The sequence below is a fragment of the Planococcus citri genome, chromosome 2, assembly GCF_950023065.1.
Source record: "Planococcus citri chromosome 2, ihPlaCitr1.1, whole genome shotgun sequence".
NCBI classification, from domain to species: domain Eukaryota; kingdom Metazoa; phylum Arthropoda; class Insecta; order Hemiptera; family Pseudococcidae; genus Planococcus; species Planococcus citri.
In genome coordinates this window covers 67,701,527-67,726,668 of record NC_088678.1, presented here as the reverse complement: position 1 = coordinate 67,726,668, position 25,142 = coordinate 67,701,527, and the positions used below count along the sequence as shown (strand labels likewise).

General features: G+C 35.3%; 1 long non-coding RNA gene across 3 annotated transcripts in view; it reads left to right on the top strand.

Annotated features, from left to right (window-relative positions):
• LOC135837358 (uncharacterized) overlaps window positions 1-25,142 on the top strand; it is a 294,134-nt gene that overhangs the window by 228,771 nt on the left and 40,221 nt on the right. For all 3 annotated transcript variants that reach the window (XR_010557172.1, XR_010557173.1, XR_010557174.1), the window contains one exon: window positions 19,088-19,319. This is a non-coding gene — a long non-coding RNA (uncharacterized LOC135837358). The remainder of the gene's footprint in view (window positions 1-19,087; window positions 19,320-25,142) is intronic.

Here is a 25,142-nt window from a genome sequence, read left to right as displayed (position 1 = left end):
TTTTTCCCCTGGATAAGATACATATATACGTATAGTCTGTATTATGATTTTTATCAAGTGGACACTTCTGGTGAAGCGTAAAATTCTCTTATGTTGTGCCTTTATTATGTACGTAAGTAGAATTGCGAGGAAAAACCGACTGCGAGACTGCGACCGACTGGGCTGGGTAACCGTTGAGTATATTTCACTAGATATGCATATTTGACTTTTTAATGAACATATTGTGGGCAAATATAATACACAAATCATAAATGTGTGTGGAGCACTTGCTTCTCAAAGACAATGGGGTTTGTTTACGATACGTGTTCGGATGCTGTAGATACCTGTGCTTTGCTGGGTACCTTCTCAGGCCAGCCAATAGATATAGATTTTAGAGTGTACTTTATGATGGAATTTTTTCGTTTTTTTTCGCTCTCACCCCGTGAATTTTTTCCCTCCTACAGTTCTCAAAATGTATAAGAATGTTGGCAAAATTGGTCTTGTAACCGTAACGTATCGAAAAGTGTTCGGTAACTTTTGTTTTTTTATTTAAAATAAAAATAAATTTCGTTTACGTAAAATCGCGTAATATTAATACGTGGCTATTTAGTCGAGTTAAAATGTTCTAAATTTCGTGAGAAATCATTGGCTGTTAAATAGGTATTCGTTTATTCGTTGTAATCGTTATGTTTCGTAAATTGTCGCATTAATATTGATTTAATCGTCGAGTTATAAAGTCATCGAGCTCTTGCTCAGTTCTTTGTTTTCGTTAGGTTTGTTGATCTTTAGGTCAACGACCTTGTAAAATAAATATTGCTTTTATTTTGAGTTGTTATGTTTTGTCAGTCGAATTGTTCGATTTATTTCAATATTCTTGAGTCAGATTTATCGATTTAGATCAATTCATCGTACATGGTAGCGTAGAGCGTAGTTCGTGAAAGCTCTGTTTCGCAATTCGACGTCCTGTGTGGAATTTTCTGGCTTGTGTAGCTTCAGCGTATTGGTTCGTGTAGTGTTCGACGAAGTAAATGTCGACAGTCCTGTCCTATTTGCGGTCAGGAAAATCGGTCAACGTAGACGACGACAATAGTAGTTCGGATAAGCGTAAATCGAGCGCCGAGTTTCGTGGTTGTTCTGAAAAAGAAAAACCAGAACAAAGTATACCGAGGTCGAAAGGTAAAAGTAAAGTAAACGTCGAGCACGTATCTGAGTCAGCAGGTGATACCGAAGCTGGTACGAGTTCTGCGGGTTCCGGTGATATTTCCAACGATCCGTCGATCCCTGTTGATTCCGTTCCTCCTCCGTCTAATCCATCTTCCGGTCCTCCACCTCCTCCACCTCCTGGTCCATCCGACGATCCGAGCGACGTTAGTGAAAGTAGCGATGACGACGACAAGTCAGACGAAGTAGCTGTAGAATCCGATTCGAGTAGTTCGTCTGGTAGTATGTTCGGTGCCGGTGATAATCGTGTAATGGAGTCGATGTTCTTTCGCGGTACCGGCTTCGTGTCCTGGAAGAGAAAAATAAAGGTTATTTTGTCGGCCAAAGGACTTCAAACCGCGATTCTCCAAGTAAATTCGTTATCGCCGCGTAAAAAAGCGAAAGCTTTAGAAATTTTAATTAGGCACGTAGCTGAGAACGTTTTCCGACTGGTCAAGGAGACAGAGGATCCGTACGTATTCTGGACGGAGCTCAACTCCTTGTACCAGGCGGAAAACCAAGCAGCAATTATCGACTGTCGAACCCGTATTTCGAAGATTGTCATCGATATGTACAAGAGTCCGAAGGAGTTCCTAGAGGCATTTTATACGCTAGTCAACAATATGGAGAGTTTGGACGTGAAGTTAACTCCATCGGAAATCTATACGTATCTGATCAATGCGTTAGGCAACTTACCTAAGTATGAGTCAGTGCGTATGACTGCTCGAGGACTAGTTCACGTCACAGCTGGAGACCCAAATCCAAAAGTAATTTCATCGTTACTTTTGAGTTTGGAAGATGCCTCGAAGAACTCCTCGACTTCGAAAGGTTCGACTAGTACCGGGTCCGCGATGGCCGCCGCCGATAACAACCAATCCGGTAATAAACATAATCGTAATCATAATAAATCGCGTAGTAGTAATTCGAACTCGTCCGGTAATTCGTTGAACGGTAACGGTGATCGTAGCGGTAGTAGTGGCTTCGTTCAAGCCAAGGATCGTACCTGTTATAAGTGTCATAAACGGGGCCATATGGCCAAGTCTTGTCGATCCGCCGGAGGGAACTTTAGGAACGATACCAACCCTCGGGGAAGTATCGTTTGCTATCGTTGCAATCTGACAGGGCATATCGGTCGAAACTGCCCACAGAACGGTGATTCATCGCGTAATAATGGTGGTAACGGTTCGTCGAGTGGTACGTCGGGTACGTCTGGTACTGCAGGTTCGTCCGGTTCGTCAGGTCCTCGTCCGTCGATAGCGTTAGGTCTTTATTCATCGACACCTGAAAAAAAGGAAAATTTTTCGTTAGATGAAGGTCGTAGGTGTAATATCGTAGATGAATTCGTTAAAACTCAGTTCGGTCGTAGTAGTTTTGGAGACAGTGTCGCGATATCTAACTTCGGTACTTCGCGTAACGTGAATATCGGGTCGAACTATTTTTTAGGCGACTCGACTGCTTTCAATCTCGGTGAAGAAAATGCGTATGTCGAGACAAATGACGACGACGGCGTCGATTTTATCACGTTTGTCGTCGATAGTGGTGCGACTTCACATTTTCTGAAGCATCCAGGGATATTGCACGATGAGAGGAAAGTTCAGGAAACTTTACAATCCGCTCATCGGGAAGTATCCCTGATGAAAGAAGGAGTTGGTCGATTGAGAGTTTTAGCCGATGACGGAAACGTCTATTGGTTAAATGAGGTATTCTTTGTACCTACTCTTTCGTTTAGTCTTCTGTCCGTGTCGAAAATCGTAGCGAACGGTTATCGTTTCTTCTTCGACGAAGATCCTCGTTTGGTCGATCCTGCGGGAAATTTAGTGTCTAAATTAATGCTTAATGATAATGGATTATATACGATTCAATTTATGATTAATATACCTCCTATGTTATATTCAAGTTGTTCTTATTCATCTGCGTTAATTTCTGACGATACTAGTGACTCGACAAATGTAGGTATTTCCTTGACGACGATAGGTAATGATTCTGGAGTTGTAGTTTCGAACGTTTCAAGTGTAGGTATAGGAAATACCAGTACGATTAGTGACAGTGATGTAAATCTGAAAAATACGAAAAAAATTAGTAAATTAAAAGGTGAAGGTGACATCTGGCATCGTAGGTTGGCTCATACGAGCAAGACGGTACTAGATAAGATTCCTGAGTTACGTGGATGTGATTGCCCACCTTTCAATCAGTGTCAAATTTGCTGTAAAGCAAAACAAAAGAAACATACCTACAATTCAAGTAGGTATAGGTATCCGAACCCGCTCGATCTTGTTCATATTGACGTAATGGGTCCTATTACAGAAGGACTAGAAGGCGAGTGATATTTGATTGGCTTCGTAGATGACTGTACGAGATGGGGAGTAACGTTCGGAATGAGAAGTAAAGCCGAAGTAGGTACCTACCTAAAAAAATATGTCAATATTAGTGAAACGTTGTGGAATACGAAAGTAAAGCGTATCAGGTGCGATAACGCTAGTGAGTTTATCGGAGGTACCTTTAAAGAGTTTGTCGATGAGAAAGGCATATCTATGCAGAACAGTGAGCCTTATGAAAAGCAGCATAATGGCACCGTCGAACGTTTCTTTCGAACCATCCAAGAAAAAATGCGAGCTCTGTTGTACGAAGGAGGTTTAACGAATAAATTCTGGCTTTACGCTGCTTACACGGCAAACTACGTGTACAATCGTTTACCGCATTCTGCCTTGAACGATCTGTCACCGTACGAGCTGTGGAATCGTAGAAAGCCGGATTTATCGAGAGTGAGATTGTTTGGAAGCGTTGCACGAGTTCTGGTACCGCCTGAAAAGAGAAAGAAAACCGATGAGAAGTCGATAGATATGGTGTTGTTAGGTTTTACAGAGACAGGTTATGTATTGTACGATGTTTTACGAAATAAATTCACAAATTCGAGTTGCGTAGAAGTTGATGAAACGCGTAAGATACACGATATCATCAACGATCATTTGTTAAAAACATCGGTAACAGTTAGTGTTAGCGACGTAGAGATCGTACCTACGGTTCAAAGTGAAATACGTAGTTCAGTGGAGCCAGCTCCTGGGTGCTCATCTTGGGTAAACCCAGATGAGTTGAGCGAAGCCGAACGTAGCGGTGAAATTCACGTTGATCGTAGTATGATTGATACTTCAGCTACCGACGATCGATCCGACGATTTTGCTGATTTTGCATTGGCTAGCGTCAATGATTTATCATATGAACAAGCTCTGAACGGTCCAGAAGCGAAGTACTGGAAGGTAGCGATCGACGAAGAGTTAAAGGCGATGAAAGTAAAAGACGTTTGGTATCCGGTATCTGAAAGTAGCGTAAAAGGTGAAAATTATTCGAAGGTAGACAGTAAGTGGGTTTTGAAGAAAAAAATCAACTCGAATGGTGGGGTAAAGTATAAAGCGCAATTGGTTTTACATGGTTTTAAAGATAGTCATTTTTACGAGTTAGATGAAATATACGCGCCGACCCCAAACCAACCGATCATTCGATCGATGCTAAATCTTGCGGTAGTAAATCGTTGGCAATTACGCCAATTGGATGTTAGCACAGCGTTCTTGAACGGTGACATTAATCGAAATGTCATGTTCAATCCACCTAAAGGGACTAACGAAGAGAAAGGAGTAGTATACGTGTTAAAGAGATCGTTATACGGTCTCAAAACAAGTCCGAAGTCCTGGAACGCTAAGCTAAACTCGTACCTGTTATCGTTGGGTTTTTCTAGAAGCAAAGTAGATCCATGTGTTTACGATGATTCTGAAAATCCTCTTCGATGTGTGTTCGTTGTTTACGTCGACGATTTTCTTATCACAGGATGTGATGATCGTCTTATCGAGTGGTTAGTTAAGAGTCTGAATGAGCGTTTTGGAATCAGAGACCTGGAACAATGTAAGAAATTTATTGGTATGGAAATTAATCGTAGTAAAGATCGTTTGGAAATTCATCAAAATTCATACATCGAACAGTTAGTTAGTGAATATGGGCTGTCTAATTCGAACAGTATTTCTACTCCAATCGAACCGAACTTGAAGATTACTAATCTCAAGCTCGATAAAAGTTTCGAAACCAAAGTGAGAGGTCTCTTAGGAAGTTTAAGTTACATTGCAAGAGGAACACGTCCTGACATTGCATATGCTGTAAACTTCCTAAGCAGATACCAGCACTTGGCAAATAAGGAGCTGTTCGAATACAGCAAGCGTATTTTAAGGTATCTACGTAGTATGTTAAACGTGAAACTTACTTACTTAATACCTGAATTTGTCGATAAACACTCTGTAAGAGTGTACGTAGATTCAGATTTCGCCGGTGATTGTTTAGATAGGAAGTCAACGTCTGGAATTTTCATATTGCACTATGGCAATGTAATTGACTGGGTAGTCAAGAAACAAAATTGTGTAAGTCTTTCGTCGTGTGAGGCTGAATATGTCGCTTTAAGTACGTCTGGTAAGGAAGTCTTGGCATGGCGAAATTTATTTCTTGAGTTGGAAGTTCGTATTGACACCGTTCCGGTGTATTGCGATTCTAACGCAGCGATTGTCGTAGCGAATAAGGTCGAATCAAAACGTGCCAGACATATAGATGTCAGTTATCACCATATTCGCGATCTGATTCTTAAAAATGTGATCTATCTACAAAAAGTTTCATCGATAGATCAACTGGCTGATTTATTAACGAAAGCCACTACCCGTACGGTGTTCGAACGTTTATGTAAAATGTTATATCGCGTTTAACTATTGTGTTCGAGTCGATTTTTATAATTCTTAAGTATAGTTTAAGTGAAATTTTGCTGTAAAAATATTTTTGATCGTAGTGTTTACAAACACCGGTAATGATAAGAAGCAACAAGTTTTTCGTTTGTTTAAGTGGTACGCGTGTTAGGGAAAATATTTTTATGGTGGGGTGTTGGCAAAATTGGTCTTGTAACCGTAACGTATCGAAAAGTGTTCGGTAACTTTTGTTTTTTTATTTAAAATAAAAATAAATTTTGTTTACGTAAAATCGCGTAATATTAATACGTGGCTATTTAGTCGAGTTAAAATGTTCTAAATTTCGTGAGAAATCATTGGCTGTTAAATAGGTATTCGTTTATTCGTTGTAATCGTTATGTTTCGTAAATTGTCGCGTTAATATTGATTTAATCGTCGAGTTATAAAGTCATCGAGCTCTTGCTCAGTTCTTTGTTTTCGTTAGGTTTGTTGATCTTTAGGTCAACGACCTTGTAAAATAAATATTGCTTTTATTTTGAGTTGTTATGTTTTGTCAGTCGAATTGTTCGATTTATTTCAATATTCTTGAGTCAGATTTATCGATTTAGATCGATTCATCGTACAAAGAAATCCGAAAAATTGAAAATTTTACGTAATTTACCTTCTATTTCTTAAATTTGGTCCATTTTCATTTTATTGATACATTTTTTCACCCCTCTCTACGTGGTGAGAAAATGGAACTTGCCTTCTTCCTCAAAAAAAATGAATATTTTCATGTTGTTTTTTTCTTCTGAATTTTGATCTTCGGATGTGGTCCATTTCTATCAGAAAACCTTTATATTTTAACATTTTTCCGATTTGCCCCCCCTCTCACCACTTCCTCGATGAAAAAGTGGAACTTCAAGGAAAAAAATTAACGTTTTGGCAAAAATCAAAAATTCCTGATCAATTTTGGCCAAAATTACGACCATTTGATTATTTCACAAAAAATTACTTCCTGAGAATTTTTTCAACAACTCGCCAAAAATTAACTCTGCATCTCAATTTTGACAAAAAACGGAATTTTCTGACAATTTTGGCAAAAGTAGTTAGTGGTTTTTTGGGGCAATCTTGTCGAGAACAGGACTGTTTAGCGATTTTGCAAAAATTGGCGGCCCCTTTTGACAATTTTACCAGAAATGGTCAATTTTGATAAAAATGGAAAATTTTGACGAAAATCGACAATTTTGATAAAAATGGGCACTTCTTGACTATTTTGCCTAAAATCGACGTTTTCCGACACTTTTTGACTTATTGAGCAAATTTGATAGAAAAAAAAAACAGAACCTTCTGAGAAATTTGAAATATAAAATTCTGATAATTAAGAATTAAGAAAATCGAAAACGTAAAATATAATAATTGAAAAGAATGAAAATGAAATATGAAACTGAAAAATACGTAGAACTAAAAACTTTAAAAATGAAATTTGAAAACTGAAAATAAAATAAAAAAACTGAAATTGGCCAAAATTGATCAGGAATTTTTGCTTTTTGCCGAAACATCCAAAGATCATTAATTTTTTTCCTTGAAGTTTCGAGTTTGATTGTGTGATGAGCAGATATGCCCTGACTGCGGATGGTGGTCACTATTGTAACTATCTCTGTGGTAGTATTTCATATAATAACTGGTTTAGAGGTAGCGGGGAAAGGTTACGTATGTAAATTACCGCGATCCTGGGTCTGGACCAGGATGGCGAAAAACACCTTCTTCACTATCTGTGCAAGATCTCGAGCTCTCGGTACAGTGGTCAACTCTCTTGACTATCTCAGGCTTCGGCCTCCTTGCTTTTTATTCAATCTAAATTATTACCCGGTTGTTCGGTGTGAATTTGTGTCAATTTAACGTAATTCGCGGTATGTATCAAAGGGATCCTCGAGTTTTTATGGCATTTTGGATCATCTCTCATTAGTCGACCATGAGAGTATGTACCCAGTATCAAAATGTATTACGATATAGAATTCAGAGTCGTCGTAGGTATTTTAGACCCCTTAATTGGAGACAATTAACGCGAATAGTTGGGTATGAGTTGGAACACTCTCCACCAATCACATTATCGATGCTTTCATTGCTAATAATGTAGAAGTGTCTCGTAAGTAGAGCATTTTTTCATATATTTTAGATATATTACCTACTTACGAGCAGAGTAAGGATTAAAATTAGGATTAGATAATTTTAATCTAGCCCATTTCGTTAACCAGTATGCCAGGACTTACATCCTGAGTAAATTTGTTCCCTGCATAACGTAATCTAGTGCTAATCACCTATTTTATGATACCGTATTAATTAACCTTGTGTATTTTATAATTAATACCTTATGATTCTCACGACGATTTATTGTGTTTCATTGATATTTATTTCATCAATAAAATAATACGTAAATTGTTGTCTCGTAACTAATTTATTGGTTATGGAGTTCAGAAAAAACTAGCATGTATAGTGTCCAGAGGATTATTGAGTTGCCTACTTTTATATAATAGGCATTGGGAGATTCTCACCCCCTGAGGAGTTATTTCCTATTATCCTGCCTCTACGAATCATTATTACATATACCATTATTACCAGTAATTCTCTATTTAGGTAACTATTACAATTGTATTAAAAGTTTTTAATTTCATTTTCAGCTCCCGATTTCAATTTGAGCTTTAGAAATTCATTTTCAGTTTCTGATTTCATTTAAATTAAATATCAATATTTTGATTTTCAAATTTCTGTTTTAATTTTTAGTCAACTTCAGAGCTTTCGGTACATGCAAAAGTTTTGACCCTCAGTTTAACAAGTTTATTTTCAGTTTTCGGTTTCATTTTTTTATTTTAGTTTTATTTACAGTTTTTGATTCATTTTGAGTCGAGTTTTGATTCCGATCTCAGTTTTTGAGTTACATTTTTTTAAGAGCTTTTGGTTGAATTTTCAGTTTTCTATTCTATTTTCAGAGTTTTTTGTTTTATTTTCAGTTTTTTGTTTGTTTTTATTTCGTTTTCATTTTATAATATTTCAAGTATTCTGAGATTTCGATTTTATTTCAAAATTTTCAATTTTGTTTTTAGTTTTAGTTCTATTTTTGCAGTTTTTCAAGTTCATTCTCAGTTTTCAGTCTCAACAGTTTTGAACTCAATTTTCTAGGTTTTTTGATTTAATTCTTGGTTTTCTACGAGTATTTATTGGTATAGGTTTTAGGTTTAATTTTAGTTTTTCGTTTCATTTTGGGTTTTTGAATTTTCAGATTAGCTGTTCATTTTACTCCTAGTTTTTATTTTCATTTTCAAATTCGTGTTCAGGTTTCAGTTTTAATTTCAGTTTATCATTTCATTTTGAATTTTTGATTTCCAGATTGGCAGTTTGTTTTTCATTTTCGAGTTTTAATTTCATTTTCACGATTTTGGTTTCATTTTTGATTTTTGATTTCTGAAGAGTTTTCAGTTTCATTTTATGTTTTCAATTTAATATTTTGAATCTTCAATTATTTCATTTTCAATCTGCGAGTTTTTACCACCAATTTTTGATTCTACTTTCTGTTTTCGGTTTTTATTTTATTTTGAATTTTCATCCTGTTCAGAAAAGTGATGTTTTGGTTTTTTCGATGTTATTTTCAGGGTTTTTGATTCAGTGATTTCATTTTCAGTTTCCATAAAAAATTTAATTGTCATTCTTAGTTTTTGATTTTATGCGCAGAATTTTGAGCTTCACTTTAGTTTTTAGTTTTATTCTATTTTGTGGAGTTCGAGCTTCATTTTCAGTTTCCATTTTCTTACTATTTAACTTGATTTTCAATTTTCAATTTGTTGTCATCAGTTTCTGATTTTATTTTCAGTTTTCAGTTTTCTATTCAGAATTTCCTCTCTCATTTTCAGGTTTTGATTTTTTCAATTTTATTTTCAATTTTAATTTAATTTTTAAAAATTTTCAGTTGTATTAGTTTTATTCTTAGTTTAGGATTTCATTTCCAGTGTTTTCGATTTTATTCTTTGTTTTTGATTTAAGGTTAAAAATTTTCGATTTCATTTTCAGTTTTCAATGATTTTTTAAATTTTATTTTTCGGTTGAAAGCTCAGATCTCGCACAGCTTTCAGCTGAGCTTTGCTTATAGCATAGCCTCCGCCACTTTTTGATAATTTTCTGTCGATTTCGAGAAAATGTTGTTTATATATCTTTTTTGCTAATTTTTCAATATCTTTCAAAATTAATCTTTTTACAACTCAGCTTTTTTTTAAAAAAAAATTTAGAAACGGTGAAGAATACTGAAATACATTTTTTACTGGCTTACTTTCTCGATCTAAGAAATGCTCTCCTCCCCTTTGAAAAAACTGAAGAAATTGGATTGTGTCCATCTTTATTTTGCATAATTTACCCACTTACAAGAATAAAAAAACTTAATTGATACTAGTAAATTCATATTAGGTAGTACATTCTGAAATAGATGCTTGATTTTGTACACTACTTTTCCAAAACCTTCCATCAAGAAAAAAAAACTCGAAACACCATCACTTTCGATTTCTACACAATTTAAAAATTTCCATTTCTCTTTCATCGGTTTTTGGTTCAATTTGTTCGCCAACACTTCGCTAGCCCACCGACAACAACTTGGGGCTATTTCTTCTCATTCTCTCGTTTTTTTCGTTCATCTCATCATCCTATCCTATCGTATCGTACACACGTATCAACTCGTTACTAGTAGTACGAGTGAGTACAAAGCGCCCACAAAACTCATCATCAGCTCGTAAAAAAATATATAAAGTGTAAAACCAATAACGTTTTACATTAAAAACACACAACCCGCCGCGGCCGCCGCGTTTTCCTTTTCTTCATCTTGGAAACTGGAAACACAAGCAGCAGCAGCAGTAAAGTACAGAGGAAAAAAACCACGCACGCGATATTAAAGGGTAGACAGAGAGAGAAACTATCAAAGAAAAGCGAATGTGACAAGACGATTACTAAAGTGTACACTGTACCGCAACAAATTTCTATCTAAATGCAATGAGGGATTTTTTTATATTGGATCATGTCTAAACGAATCCCGATCGTTCAATTTGAAGAGTTTTTTTTCCTCTGCAGCTTCTACTCCGGTTTCGTCGTTTTCTTCTTGTTTTTTTCTCTGTATCGACGAAAAACATCGAGGTTGAGAGAGAGAAAGCCAGCCTTATATAGCACTTTAAATGAGAAATTTTTCATTTCTATTTTTTTTATTTTATTTTTTAACGTTCGAGATGAACGAGCCATGCAGCCAGCGGGGGCACTCAGACGATTTCAAAGGAAGCAATTTTTAAAAAAGAGAAACAACAAACATCAAACAACGTGACAAGAGTATGTAATTAGATTTTTTTTAACCAAGTTGTTGAAGAAGAAAAAAAAAGGAAAACGAAAAGGAAACCTACGCCATCATCGTGAAATAATATCACCTGAAATGCGATGGATGATCTACATGAAGAGAGGGAAAAAGTGGATAAAATTCTCATAAAGTTACCTATTTTTTTATACTTTATATCTCTCTCACTGTATATAGCTAACATAGGAAAAGATTTGACGCAAAGGAGATGCTCGCAGCAGTAGAGCAAGAGGGAGGAAGGGATTACGAACTGTATATTATACGATGAGAGAGCACACAAGAGTTATAAATCACAGCCGAAAAAATACTAGAACGCAACGTATACAGTTTAACGACAGTCGGAAAAAGTGACAATTTATTATAAAGAAGTTAAGAAGAAATACTCAGCCAGACACAGAGTATCGTCGATTTACGCCGCATTGTACGTGTTTTAGACAAGAATGATGACTAAGGGGTGAATAGGAAACGTGGCAATTGCCACGAGGCGAACGCAAAAAAATGGCCAAAAAATGAAAAAGAAAAAACGTCGCTCGTCGTACCTCCGGTTACACGAGAAAAAAAATCGCGAAAGAAGCGAGGAAAAAAAACTCGAGAGAGCGGAACCAAACGTACTGCAGAGAAAGAGAACGAGCTATTAATAATAAAAACTGATACATGGAGAGTAAACTTATTCGCGTGTGTATCATTGAGAGGGATAGGGTGCTGGGTAAATCGTGCTACTGATTTTTTTTTTTTTTTTTGATGTAATGATGAGATGTAGGTTTTTGAATGAGTATGAGGTGTTTCAAAATTGGCACGAGTTCAAAAATGATTTTCGAACTTTGAAAATTTGAAATCTTGTGATCATTTCAATAATCCTCATTGGGGTGAATTGAAAAAAAAACGTAGGCCTGTCATGATTTTAACCGAAATTGACGAGGTAAGGTAATTTACTTTGAGTGGAAGACTACATACCTGGAAAAATATTGAGTCTCATCGTACCTGTGAAGGGAACTGAGGCAAGTATCTTGGAAGTAAGGTCATTTTTGGCAGTGTAACAAATCATTATTTCCTTCCAATTTTGCGTCATTTTCTGCCATTAAAAAGTTTACTTCGGAAAAAAGAAGTAAAATTCATTTTGAGCAGATTTAAAAAGCTCAATAAACGTTTTTTCGCGACCATTTTTGATCAAATTTTCAAAATTGATGATTTTTCCAGCCATTTCGAGGAATGTTTGAAAAAATTCGGGCAAAAAAAATGAAAACTGTGTAAATATTTTCCAAAAGGAATTTTCAATGGTTGAAAAATGCTCCGAAAGTCGTTTCAATTCATAGTGTCCACCGTTACAAAAATTCAGGGCCGTCGAGAGGAGGGAGGCAAAGAAGGCAGTTTGTCCCAGGCCTAAACTTTCTGGAGGGGCCGGCAAAAGAAAGACCTGTGATAAAAAAATCTGTTTATTACTTCTCTAAACACAAATTTTCAGAAATTTGTTCACTCGGTTCGCACGAGCCATGTCCCCTTTTTTTTCAAACTCAACTTTCTAAAAAAAAGACATCGTTTTTAGGCATCTCGAGATCAAATTTTCAAAAAAATTTCGCCTTTGCTTAGCTCGAATCAATTTGTTTCTTATTTGAAAATAAAAAAATTTACATTTAGGTCTCAATAAATCCAAAACTGAAAATGAAAATTTTTATAAATCATACGTATAAATATGATATCAACCGGCAAAATTTGTATTTTTTTGCGTCGACCTCCCTTCCCCTCCCCCTCTCAAAAACCTCTGTATAGTTTCATCCATAAAAATTGAGCGAAATTATATTTTCCCTAGGCCCGAATGACGTTATTATTAAAACTATGGTTATTTTCAGGTTTTATAACTTTTCGATGTACTGTTATTGGATGGGGGGGGGGGGTTGATTGAATAAAGGAAAACTTCGTCTATCTGAAATCACGGATTTTACTTTCCTCAGCTTTGTTTTGCCATTTCAAGTAATAAAGTATGTACTAATTTTTGAAATCATTTACCCTCGTTTATAGAGTAGGTATAAAAAATTTAGTTACCAAAAACATCAGTTTTTCACGTCAAAAATAATTTTTTTTCCATGAATTGCAAACTTTTAGAAGATTTTGCTCTCTCTTTTCTCAGGCCAATTATTATCTACTTTTCCGCAAGAATAAAAATTTTTAGAATTACTACCTACCTATTGTTTTTGAAGCTTTCCAAAGTTTTAAAAATGAAAAAAAAATCAGCAGTAGAGGTATTGGAAGTTTACCTAAACTAATGAAAAAATTGTAATTTTTTAATTCATTTCTACCCTAATACCTGAAAGTACATATATCACTTTTCGAAAAGATTTCTAATGTCACTGTTTTCGATTACGTTTTGCGTCTTATAATGAGATGGTCTTACAAGCAAGGAAAGAAATAAAAATTTCACATGAGCAATTTATTATTTGTGCTGAATTTTTTAAAAATTCGTTCAAGTATACCTAGTCCGAAAATGGCAAAATTGCTGATTCTGGATTTCATTAAAAGTAAAAGAGACTTATTGGAGGTTGTATAAATTTTTTTTTGAAAATTCTCTCGTTTGAAAAATAAATAACAAAAGTATTAAAAAATATGCGCTACTGCTGGGTGAGGAGGGAAGATGAGTGAGTGGAGGGGAAAGGAGTAAATCTTATATGTACTTATCTCGAAAAAAGAAACTCTGTCTTCTTTTTTAGAGGAAAGAGAGGACGGGACCGACGGGAGGTGTGTATTTTGGGCAAAATTAACGTGATATGAGTATGAATTTGGATTATTGAATTTTAGTTAACACATTGTCATTAAATTTTCCTAAGCTAATTGTAAGTTGTGGTTTTTGAAAAAAAAATAATAATCAAAAATAATGACTCTAAGTCGCATTTTGAATTTGAAGAGTTCCTCAACATCCTCAGAATTATTATGTTGATTTTCAAAACCAAATTTTAGAGTGCAAATTGAAACAGAAAGCCAATGTTAATAAATATTTTGTTATAAAATTTCATCACCTTTTTTTTTTTAATGACTTCGACAGCGTATTAGAAAAAATTGTCACATCATGACAAAATTGAAGTGAAACGAGCTCAGATGTCATAGAGATTTTCAATTTCAAAAAAATGTCGTTTTGGAGTTCTTAGGATTTTGAAAAATTTTCCACTTAAAAACAGCATTTTCGTTCTCCTTTTTATTTTATTTACCCATTTATTTTTTTTGACATCTTGGACAGTTTACCAGGAAAAATTTTCACATCACAATACAATTGGAAAGAAACGAGCTCAGATGATGCAGAGATTTTCAAATCCAAAATAATTTCACTTTAAAGTATCAAAATTCTGGAAAAATTTGGTGAAAACTGAAAGTTTTGAAAATTTTTTACAATTAACAAAATTTAAATCTTTTTGGATTTGGAAAAAAAATCCATTTATAGAATCAAAAAGAACTTATATCAAGAGCAAGAACGAAAAAATATTGAAAATTTGTTGAAATTTTGTTTTGGAATTGAAAGGGGGGAATCAGATGTAGCTATCTAGGCATCTCATTTCAAGGTATAATAATTTGAGAAATTTCTGAATTTTCGAAATCAAATTCCAAAAATTGAGTTTTTATGCTTCAACCGAAATTCTAAAATTTTGAAATCCTGTGCTTCGGGGCATTAAATTTCTCCTTTTCAAGTCCTATAAAGCAATCGTGGAGAAAAAAAAGTTTAAAAATGATGAAATTTTACAACAAGTTTTCATCAATTATTTCGACCTTTTAGTTACCAATGCGTTTTTTAATGTGGCTTAAGTGCTTAAGCTCATTTCTAAAAAAATTGTCAATTTCCGATTGGAGTGATGATAACTCATTCACATTCAGTTTTTTAAAAATAAGTATCACAATAACAGATATGATTTTTCAGTTCAACTCTCGATAGAGAATTTTTGAAATCGATTTGTTGCGCTTCTTCCAGAGGTTAAAGGGTTAATTAGTTGCATAATTCGTCAGGCCTATTCGTAATTAGAAACGTGGAAAATTCCGTAGGTATTTTCGATGAATTGAAACAGCAAACCGAAAATCGTCTTCCTCCCCCTCTCCTCCAACTCTATAAGTACTCGATGTTTTTCCAATTCAGTTGGTATACTCTAAAAATGTCAATTTAGCTCACTAATAGATGATACTTATCAAAATCTGGTTCAATTCAGGAAGAAAAGCGATGAATGAATTATCATAATTTTTATGTATTTTCGACTTCTGAATCAGTCTCAGGCAGGATTGAACCGTCGTGTAGTCTCTAGCGAATTTTTGAATTCATATAGTTCTAGAAAATTTTCTTTAAAATGACTGAAATTAAATTTTAGCCATTCTTTGTAATCACGACTCCTTTAAAACTGTTTGGAGATTTGTGGAAAATTTTTCAAAATTCGTAAGGTAGGTAGGTATTCTTTTTTGACACTTGATTTTGAGGGGGGAAAACAGAGAATTGATCTTCATTTAAAAACGCAGAAATTAATTCTGGAAAATTGTGGCAAAATCAGTTCAATTTGAAGTAGTCAGAAATATGTACTTACAGTTTAGTTTTCATTTCTGTTTTTTTTTTGTTTTTATTTGTATTCTCATATTTTACTGTCGTATCTGCGAGAGTTTTTGGAGTTTACATTCCGAAATCCTTTCCTCTCCCCTCTCCTCCCATTCTCTCGATAAATTTCGTTCGATTCAAAGTTCTGTAGAGAAAAATCCAAGAAAATAAAGCATACTCGAAATTCTTTTCCGGGCGCTAAAATATATACCTACCTACATAGGTATGTGTATGTACATATATTTTCATTCAAATTTTTCAAGTGAGTACCTCATACTGAAATGTTTGGAGTACTGACGAAAATTTTAGAGTGTCGATAAAATTTTTTCATTTTGAAATAACCAGCAAATTGTTAACTTTTCTCGTACTTCAAGTGTTCGCAGTTTCATTCGATGTGAAATTTTTCATTTTCCAATTTTTTTTTGTTTGAATTTTGGTCGAAAGCGTTGCATTTTATTTCATGAATTTGCCAATTTTGACCAATATGTAGTTACAGGTATGATGTTCTAAATTTGAAAAAAAAGCAGCGATATCTATTTCAATTTTTAGTTCACTCCACTAAAATTCGCATTAAACTGGTAAATATCTAGTGCAATTCAGCAAAAAATGAAAAAAAAAATCGAAAAGATATACGAGTATGGTTCGTTTCTTTCTCATCCTCCTTCCAACACCTCGTGTACTAGCTCCACACATACAGATTATAAAATAGGTACACGACAACAACGAAGCAATACCTACTTACTTTATTTGTGTACGTAGCAATACCTACAGCAGCAAAAATAGCAAAAATACAAACTCGCCTGGTCGCTCAGTAAAACCGCGTAACGAGAAAAAAATCTCACCAGTAAAAAAATTGTATCCGCCTTTCGGATTTTTTAAAGGTACAATCCCCGAAGGCGTGGCTTTTGTTGAGCGCATTAAGAGCAAATAAAAACCTTTCACTGGCACAGCATCCGCCAATAAGAATAGCATCGATAGGAGATAGTTTTCGAAGGGGTTTATACCTTACCTTGGAAATTTTTCTCACGAGGTGAAATGGGCTCGACTTTCGAGTAAAACAAATACGAGTATAGAGTAGGTTTTTAGCTTTAGGTACCTACGGAGAATCGAGTCGAGATTGGGATGAGTGAAAAAATTGGATGTATTAATGTAATAGAAGTTTAGCTAGAATTTATTTTGTTGAAATAAAAAAATATTTTTTGTGCTCGATATAAAGACTTTTTTTTCAAAATTGAATTTTTTTGATCGTTAGAATAGAAGAAAAATGAGTTAGGAGTCACCTCCAAGTAGTGATCTGATGTTTGAGAAATTTTTCCATGAGAGGTTTTGGAAGCAACTCTCTAAATTTCTAAATTTTTTTGAATGGAAAAATTATCAATTTTAGTAAAAAAAAAGTAAAATTGAATTTAATCTCACAAGTTAATTTTTGTTGAATTTCTTGAAAAATGCTACAATTTCATTTCCTTTTGAAGTTAACCAACACGAGAGTCTCCTTCTGCTATTCCTCAAAAAACATATTCTCCACGCTTAATCTTCCCTCCCCTCCCACCACCCTGTATTCACGCCATAATAATTGCTCCCTATTCCAAAATTTACCAACCTTACCAAAAACAAATGAATTCTTTCAATTCGATGCAAATTATCTCGAATGTTTTCGTCATTTCGAACAAATTGCTATTTGTGATCATCGACGCGATGTGTACGTTCTTCGAAAAATTGAATTTTCGTCTCGTTATATTTAAATTGACATCGTGGCGAAAAGAAAAAAAACACAAGAGACTGAACTATTGCTTTATGAAGTGAGAATTTAATTTCGTCGTAGTAATAAACTACCTACAACGAAGGCTGCTCGTATTTTGTTGCAATAAGAAGAGGGAAAAATACCTACCAAAAAAAAATAAAAGGGAAAAAACCTCCAACATCTCGTATATTACTCAAACATTTGCCTTTTAAAAAAGATTCAAAATAGAACGTCGAATTTGCCAACTTTCATGTCAACACAACAGAGTCAGCATCTCAGAGAAGTGTACCTACGTAAAAGGAGAAAAAGAAAAAAAGACAAAGAGACGAGTCTCCTCTCTTTAAACATCACAAATAATACTACAGAAAGAAAAACCTTTTTCTTATATATAAGACTCAGACTCTCGAATAGGAAGGTTTTTTTTTCGTTCGTTGGGTTTGTTTTTTCACTTCTCTCTGTTCTACGATGTGGTGGAAGTGGCACCAGGCAGAAAGCTTTTCCACGTTTTAGTAAAAGTAGCTTCTTCCTTTCTGATATTCAAATCATTTGCAAATATTACTTAAAAGAATAAGTTGGAAAAGAAAACAACTTAAAACTTGGGTGTTAGGTGTATTGAAAAGTAAGTTTTTACAAGCAGATGAAATGCAAAATAGATTTCTTTTTAGATTCTTCCGAGTAGCTTCTCCGTTCTCTACCTCTTCCGCCTCCTCCTTCTTGTGCTGCAGCTTTCGCTCGACCGTTTCGTACCCTGCTCCAGATGATGCTGCTGTTTCTCTCTCTCTAATGCGAAGTAGTCTTTATATAAGGCAGGGCGAGGGTGACGGTACAGCCTAGTCCACGGATATCTTTCTCATCGTATAGTTAGTCTTTAGTCTTTCTTAATAAATGCACATCGGCTTAATTTTTTTATACTTCGGTGGGTTTTTCATCATCATCGTCGAATCGGGCAACTTTGCGAAAGTTATTTTATTTCGAGTTGACGGGGTGGTGCTGGTTTTTTTTTGGCGTGGAAATATGCTGCGGTTTTGATGAGGTAAAGTACTGTAGGGCAGCTGGAGATTTTGTTAAGTTATTTCGTGGTGTGGGGGAGGAGAGAAGAGGAGGGTGGTTAATACAGAGACAAATATGGTGGCGTAAATTTATACGTTTTTTCTTACTCGAGTTAAATACTTGATTGAAGATTTGGTCTTGGGGCAATGAGTCATGTGTGTATTTTCAAATGGAAAATTTTTTGTAATTTAGTGAAAAATTTTGCAAAAAAAAAAAACTGTGATCTTGTGAAAATGATGGGAATAGCATAAAAATTAAAAATTGTAGAAAATATGCATCAGTAAAATTGCAGAAAAAGTATAAAAGCGAAAAAAAAAATAAAAAGACAAATTCATGCGAAAGTAATTTTTACCCACTCCTTGGCCCCTCGAGTCCTTGATTATGAATTTTATGAATTATTGAATATAATCCTTATTTAATCAATAATATAGGTAATCATTCAAATTGAATTTAATTAAAATTTTTTAACGAATGTTTTCTTAATTTTTCAGATATGTACCATCCTTCGAAACCGATTCGTGAAGTAGATAAGAACCATAGGAAGAATTAGTCCTATCGCACGAGGTCGTAATTTGAGTCACACGAACGTCATTCATGAGAACCGGAGTCAATTCTGTTAAAAGCCAAAGCAATGGACGGTACAAAAGCAATTGATTAAAAAGGTCTACGCTCGTGAAATTAATTTAATATGGTCGTGATGAGAAGACGAAGAAAATTCTAAATGTAAGTAGATCTCTAGATACCTATTACCTATACCTACATTTTATACAGGGTGTCCCATCTCATGTCAATGTAACCTCCTTCCAATATTGTGACTTATAAAACATTAATTTTTCCGAAAAGTGAGGTTTTGGGAGACACATCAAGAGATTGAATCGAAAAAATGGAAATTGGCAAGTAATTCTCATTTGGTATTAGGTTATTATATTCGAAGATAAATCTATGTATTTGTAGCTTTAGATTCTCTTTTGCTGAAAATTTTCAAAAGTATGGGGTTTCTTCTCGCTAAAGCCGCCCTCCCCCCTCCCCACCGTTGAAAAAAATAAAAAATCCAGCGGATCCAAAAATTCACATTTTTATGTCAGAATTGAAAAAAAATTAAGTATTTTTTTTTCATTTTCAGTTTTTGACCTTTTCAAGAAGATGCCTTCCTTGGCTCCCCAGCAATATTGGTCCCTTTGTGTAAAATCCTTCAAAACTTGAAAAAAATTGAACAAAAAATAAAAAATCGAAGAATGTATAAAAATCTTTTGAAATTGTTTCATGTAATTCTGGTTGAAACCGTTCTAAACAACTCTTTCAGAGAGACCTCCCCCCCCCCCCACTTCAACCCTTAATTGTATTGGTCCACTTATATAGAAAAAAAATGAAAACGAAAAATTTGAAAATTGTTCACTTCTTGTACTTAATTTAAACGTTTCTAAATAAGACTATTTTTATCGAAGAACCTCCCAGTGGCCCTCTACACGTTGATTCTCTTGTACAAGCCTTCTAAAAATGGAAAAAAATAATTAAATTTGTGCATTCATGATCAATGCCATTTTGATAAACTCCATTTTCAAAAAGGTAATTCAACTCGGCCCTCCAATCAATGTTCTCTAGTAGTACATGTAAAGGCGTCCAAGATTTTAAAAAATCAGAAAATTTGAGTGTAAAATTTTTTTGAAAACTTTCATTCTTGTTCAAAGCTTTCTTGAATACCGTCTTTTCATCGTTGGTTTCTCAAAAAATATTGGCCATCTCCTTGTATGGATCCTCCCCCTCCCCCCACTCCAAAACACAAGTCGAATAAAACAATGAAAATTAAAAATTCCGAGTGCCCTCCCCCTCTACGATACATATCGTTTGCATTGTATTCTGAAATTCCAACTTAAAAGTATCGAACTTTCAAAAAAAAAGTGTGAAATTATTTTTAATTTTCAAACCTCTGGTAACTTCATTTCCAATTATAAATGAATTTATCATCAAAGCCCTTCTGTACAACCTCGTTTTCAGTAAAAAAAAAAAAAAAAAAAAAAAAACTTTCCACGGTCACCAAAACAATATTAATCCTCTTAATATAGGGCTTATGAAGCCTAAAATTTAGAAAAAAATGTAAAAATTGAAGAATATGAGATTTTTTTGAAAATTGTTTCATTTCTCGTCAAAATTTTTCTAAATGACCCCTGTTTTAAGAAAAAATCTTCCTTGGACTATGATTAGTCTGTTTCTTGGAAGCTTCTCAGCCGTATTGCTCGAGGAATCAAAGGGAGTTTTTTTTTTTAATGAGTTATTTTGGTTTTTTGACCGGAAAAGAAAAATTGGAAGAAAAAAATGTTAACACAGGTACTTTATTTCATCTTTCGAACTTAGGAGGGGGCCTTTATATGCACAACGTAACCGATAATGCTGAAGAGGAAGAGTGGAGTGTCTCCAACTGCTTAGAGGAATAATGGTGTTAACAAAATTGCATAACCAGTTTGCCGTAAATACGAGAAGTATTCTTTTCTAAGAAAAAAACCTGGATTTGGTTGGGAATCGAGTAGAAGGTTGGACTGTGAGGAAGGGGGAGGGAGTGTTTTCCGAGACGGCCTTGTCCAAGTTCTCGAGGTCGTCTGTCTTCCTGTCTGGCTTGTTAAGATCATTGGCCCGTCTATCGCGTTTCCTATAAGGTCGTCTTTCTACCTATCTGGCCTCCCAAGGTTGTATGTGCGTCTGGCTGGCTTCTTGAGGTCATTGACCCGTCTGTGTGGATTCTCAAGATTGTCTGCCTGTCCTCTGCTGAAGGTCATTGACCCTCCTGATTGGCTTCTCAGGGTAATTTTTCCTTCTTTCTCGCTTCTCGAGGTCGTCTGTCTGGCTTTTAAAGGTTATTGTTAAGCTGTCTAGACAGCTTAACAAGGCCTCCCAAGGTTGTCAGTGCGTCTGTCTGGCTTCTTGAGGTCATTGACCCGTCTGTCTGGTTTCCCAAAGCCATTTTTCCTCCTTTCTTGCTTCTCAAGGTCGTCTGTCTGTCTTTTAAAAGTCGTTAACCTGTATGTTTGGCCTCCCAAAGGTTGTCTGTGCGCCTGTCTGGCTTTTTAAGGTCACTTTTATCTGTCTTTCTGTATGTCTGGCCTCTTGAGATCATTGACCCCTCCATCTGACTTTTTGAGGTCATGTGACAGATTGTCTGTCTATCTGTCGGTTAGAATTACGCTATCGAATATTTTGTTTATCAATAGGTAATTGTGGTTTTTACTGAAAATTGATGGTACTTTTTTTTTACATGAAATTGTTGCATTTTTCATTAAAAAATTGTTAGCTTCACTAAACAATTGTCACCGTTTTTTTTTTTTTTTTTTTTTTTACTAAAGCAGCCATTTTTCGTTAAAATGCCTATCACCTTTATCGCTGAATTGAACAAATTTCTCGATTTTCCACTTGAAGTGCCCACATTTCGTGAAGTGATAGTCATTTTTTTCACCCATAAAATTGTCATTTTTTAATCAACGTAATTATGTTTAGCATCATCTAAATTATTGATGTTTCCACTAGAAATTGATCACTTTCAAAGTTAATTATTGCCATTGCAAATAAAAATGAAAAAGTCACTTTTACTATGGTAATTTTTTTGCCTAGAATTATTACTTTTTTTGTTAAAAAAATTTTCATTTTGTGCTAAAAAGTGGTCGCATTTTTCTCACTCAAGTTGTCATTTTCCCTCGCTGAAATGAAAAATTCGGAATAATTAGCTCAGCTTTCAGGTGCAAGGCTCTGGTGCTAATCGCTCAAGTGATCAAATACCGATTTTCTTCCCTCGATTAGATGAAAAATTCGTCAAAAATTTCCATTATTTTCCTAATCCTGCAAACATGCATACACGAATGCAAGATGAATTGCCTATATTAATATCAGAAATAAGGTTATAAATCAAAACAGAACACCCTGTATGTATATTTATCTCAAATAACGTTAGAGAAACAACAAGAAAAAAAAAATCCCACGACTCTTTAGTCACTTGGCAAACCATATTATCGTTATCGCTATCGTTACTCTTGGTCCTTAACGAGCCTTTCTATTTGTTCGAGCAATTTCGCAGATTGAGTATAATTTTCCTAAGAGTATACCACCATACTCGAGTCGACTCGACTCGTTCGAATGTACGTATAGTACTTCAGTCCATCAGTGAAAAAGCATCGTTCTATCCAGTCCATTTGGTTCGAGAAGTAACACGCTCGCAAAACACCACAGCGATGACTCGAAACATCGAGAACGATATATACTCGTACTTGTATCTCGACTAGGCTACCGACCAAAGTCGTAGAAAATTCGTCCTCGTCGCTTCAGCAGCAATGGGCAAGAAGAGCAAAAAAAGGGATCCTTCGCAGTATGGGGGACAAGGACTGGGAAAAAAGGAGGGAAAGAGGTAGGTACGAAGAAACCGAGTTCGGCTATAAACGTGCTAGAGAGAGAGAAAAAATAGAATTTCATTTTTTTGAAAGTGTAGGTTGTTAAAGTTTATATTTTATGAGTAAAAACTGTCCCTATAACCATTATTTCCGAGTGAGTTGATACGATACTGTCCGGTACCGCATGGTACTTTTTCTTTCGTTCGTTCTCATCGTTGGTTCGACGATGTGGTGGTTGTTGTCGTCGTCGTAATCGTCGTAGTCGTTGTCGTAGTCGTCGTCGTCGAACAAAACGACCAAGAAGACGATTCGCCCATTCGCAAGATGGTAATGCGCGTCGGCTGCCGTATAAACAACACAAACCCGAGCTGAGTCGAGGCGCGATGAGCCAGGGTGGAATACTATTTCTTTCAGCATCTCATCCATTATGGATGAAGCGCCGAAAAGTATCTATTGAAAGTCATCCTTCGCTCTCTCTGTTTTGTTATATTATATGGTATACTATACAGAGTACACTAGAGCTACTTCACCGTCCTCGTAGCTCAAGCAGCACCATCACCAAACCTGGAAAATGTTTCGTATACTCATACCACACACCTCACCGTTCGTATCCCTCTTCAAACGGTCATTTATGGAATTATGCCGCGCGGTTTGTACCTCTTTCTCTGCCCCTGCCCCGGCCCCTTCTCCCCCACCCCTCGACATGGTGAAATTTTCCTCGCTGTTTCCCATGGTCATCTCTCGCTCTTGCTCTCTCTCTGTGTGCCCGTTCAACTGTAAACATTACACTAAATCATCGCCAGCAAGCAACTTTTTGTTGTACTCTCTCGAAAACACAAAGAAAGAAGCAACTTTTTCCTCTCATCCCCCACCCTTATTCCATGTACGTACCACACAGTATCTTTAACGTCAGAAATTTCATCGAACATGTTTTTTATCCGTTTCATAAATAATCTTTTTGCTTTTTTTTCTGGATGGTTTTTTTTGCTTCGACCCTCACAGAGACGACGAACGAGGATAGAGGATAAAGTGAAAATATCTCGCCCATGTAGACCATGTAATTTTATATGTTTTGTTTGAGTTTTATTTATTTTATAATGCTCGAAAGGAGGTTTTTTTATTTTTTTATTTTTTTCATTTTTTGGCCTTCTACGACGATGAGTTGAAGTTGGATAGTTTTTCTCGCGAAGAAATATGACCCCTGAAACGAGTTTTCTTTCAGTACGTACCTACTCGTATTTTTCGCTATAAATTATTCTCTCGTATATATTGCCAGAAAAATGTATTTACTTTTGATAAACTCGTGTAAAGTTTTCTTCTTGTATTCTTTTCAAAAGTGAATTTGCTCTTAGGTTTTTTATTGTAATTTGGGTCCTGGTTCGACTCCTCCTTCTCATATTCTTAGTTCTTGTCCATTTGTGGTTAGAATTAGAAAAGTATGGTCCTAGTTGTTGTGGTTTGCTCTATTCTTAGGTTTGAAAAAATTGAAATACTCCAATCGAACTTCAGTAGAAAAGAGAATAGATTGAATGAATATTGGGGCCATCACTCATTGGTTGGCTCATCGGATGGGTCATGGGTTATTAGGAAACTGACTCGTTGTCATTCTTCCACTTCATGTCCATGTAAATTAGTGTGGAGTAGGTACCTAGTTTTGCAAAATTGGAATTTTCCACCTCCTATAGCCCCCAAAGTTGTTACCGCGGGTGAGAAAATGATTTTCTATTTCTTATTTCCCCCTTATTTGTAAAAAAAGTAATGCTCGTAGCCCCCCTCCCGAGTTAAAATTTTTTTTAAAAAGTTCAATTGTTTGTTTAGCTGCGTCAGAATTTTTCTAAATATCTTGTCCCCTTCTCAAGAAAAAACTTTTCACCACCCTTCAAACCATATTCACCTCCTAGTAAAGAACCCCTCAAAGTTGAAAAAAAATCAACCAAAAAAAATTAGAATACCTAAATCAAAATCAGAAATTTTTTTTTGAAAATATCCATTTTATCTTTAGAATAATTTTTTTACATAGGTACATACTTACCTCTTTTTCAAGAAAAACTCTTTATTGGACTCACAACTGATGTTGGCTCTCGTGTATGAACCCCCCCCCCCCCCTTATTTGGGAAAAATAAAAAAATATGACCGGTAAATTGACGTCTGCAGGAATTTTTTGAAAATTTTTCAT